Raw genomic sequence first — 2,486 nt, forward strand, 5'->3', positions numbered from 1 at the left:
AGAGGGATTTTGAAATCACGTGACTGAGCAGGCACGGAAGAGTTCAGGCAGTAGCCATAAAAATGAGCAGCTCAAGATTCAGCATCTGAATCTTGAGCTGCGTCAAGCTGGTGTCACTTGGCTGTCGGCTCATCTTACACCGGTGTCTGTACATATTCGCAGATCCAGATGAGCAAACGGCTCCAAGCGTTCTATATCCGAGCCTGATAAGTGAGGATCTCGCGCTACCTTGCACTTTATCAAAATCTTCGGTCGTGTGGCGTACAACGCATGAACCTTCAGCTTGACTGTCTAAAAGTACATTCATGGAGTCGCGAACACCCACCATGAAGACAGAATATACAAGTTGTGCTTAAAAGCTTTTCGCTGCGTAGAAAACTAATATCAACGACAAGCCCTAAGTATTGCAGTAAGTTACTCAATGTCCCTCTATCAGAAGCCGAGTGGACACCAGGCGAAGCTAAGCTGTTGCTTGGCTATTACGAACGCTACTTCCCCCAAATTGGACCGCTCAAAAATATTAAGAACAAGAAATGTGTATTTATTAAAATCTCGAAAGAGCTGCAGACCATACTGAAGTCATAAGAAACGCCAGACCAGTGCAATACGAGGCTGAAGGCGATACAAAAGCGCAAGAGACAAGCGGTTAGCTTTAACGACCGTTCTGGTGTGGGACCTGATGACGTTCCTTACGACGGCAAACTGGATTGAATCAGCATGATGGACGACAGCATCGAGCCGGAGGTCATCAGGGACGTGCATGGGCAACGCACAAGAAGGCTATGCCAATCAGTCAAGCGAGGGCGGGCGGGCGCAGCAGCAGCTGCAGCAGAAACGATGTCAACACCAGCCGACAGTGCCGAACCCAGCACGTCTCCCACAAGCTCAGAGGAGTCATCCCAACCAGCCAGCAGTGCAGGCACCCCTCATCATTCGGGAAGGGTGAACTCTGCACGCACGGAGCATATGAAGGAGTTCTTCACTGAGAGATGGCGAAGCTTGAGGAATCAAGAGCGGTACGAGAAACACGACAGGAATTAAAGGAAGAAAGGCATGTAGCCACAAGGAAGATAAAGGAAGAGAAGTGTGCACCCAAAAGGGAAGCTAAAGGAAGCTAAAGGAAGAGATGCGGCTGAAACGGCAAGAAATGCACCGACAGAAAATGCGACTTCTCGTTATGCTCGTGACCCAGCCCGAGACGAAACAGGATTGAAAGAACGTTTTTTACAATTGCTGTGTTCTTGACACGAGTGCCATAAATTCATAATTTGCAAGTGGACCTTTCTTCTAATCTGAAGTGGATACTTCAAAGGGTGGTTAGGTAAGCATACCTTAAAAAGTAGGGATGTCGCGAACCACCCTAGGTTCGATTTCGAAAGGTTTCGATATTTGCGAAGCGAACTGAGGTTCGATTTCGAAAAATTTCGATATTTTCGTACCGACCGAGGTTCGATTTCGAAAAATTCGCAACTTTTGTCCACAGCGGAGTTTCGAATTCGAAAATTTCGAAGCTTTCACGGTTTCTAAAATTTCGAATTCGAATATTTCGAATATTTTTTTACTTCAGGTTCGATAAATTCGAAGATTTCGAAATTCTTTGTAAAAAAAAATCGAAAACTTCGAACGCTTCGAATTTTTATAGACATGAAGTTCGAACAATTCGAAGATTTCGAATTTCTTTTGGCATAAAGTTCGAAAAGTTCGAAAGTTTCGATTCTCTTTTAACGCTAAATTCAAAAAAAAAAAAAAAAAAAAACTTTGAAGATTTTGAATTTTTTTTAATCCAAGTTTTCAAAGTTTGAAGTCCGATTTTCAAGTTTTTCTACAGTTTCAGTTTCAAATAACGTTTTCACGACTCACCTGTTTTTTTAACAAAATCAAGTTTAGAAAAGTTAGGGTGTGATATCTAGATTCTGCGAAGTTGGTAAGGCAATTAAATGAGACGACGAGTGTCCCGGACGTGCTAGAATATTTGCCAGTGAAGAATTGTGACCGCCAGCCCCCGGGGGGGGGGGGGGGGGTCTTTATCACGCAGTAGTGATTGCACGAACACACTGTTTTACGAGACTCATCCAGTTCGAAACGGCCAGGGGCGAGCAGGAGGTTGAGGCTCAGAGAAACCTTGAAGCGACCTGGCAAACTAGCTCGCCACCCCTTGCACGCTGGTAGTAATCCGATCCGGTGAAGTTTATAATTGTACTGGAGGTTTATTTTCTGGGACGGAGGAATCGCCTCGCAAAAAGCACAAAAGCCGACACAACTCGAGGTCGAGGAGCGTTCTGGCATACAAGTGGCGTCGGAAGAGGAAAAACGGAGGGAAAGAGGGTAGCGGGGGGGGGGGGGGGGGGGGGGGGGGCTTCAGCCTCCTTTTCCCCCTTGCAGGTATTTTGGACTGTTAAAGAAAACAATACGGGGAAAGAGGGCGTGGTCGAGCTTATTTTAATCTGAAATTATTTATGCATATGTATAGCTACTATCGCTCTTCA

General features: G+C 45.4%; 1 pseudogene; it reads left to right on the forward strand.

The window, feature by feature from the left end:
• The first annotated feature begins 326 nt into the window (after positions 1-326).
• Positions 327-1,213, forward strand: LOC115332586 (annotated as a pseudogene).
• The last annotated feature ends 1,273 nt before the right edge of the window (positions 1,214-2,486 follow it).

The sequence above is a fragment of the Ixodes scapularis genome, unplaced genomic scaffold (genome assembly GCF_016920785.2).
Source record: "Ixodes scapularis isolate PalLabHiFi unplaced genomic scaffold, ASM1692078v2 PGA_scaffold6__148_contigs__length_123643588, whole genome shotgun sequence".
In the NCBI taxonomy this organism is placed as follows: Eukaryota; Metazoa; Arthropoda; class Arachnida; order Ixodida; family Ixodidae; genus Ixodes; species Ixodes scapularis.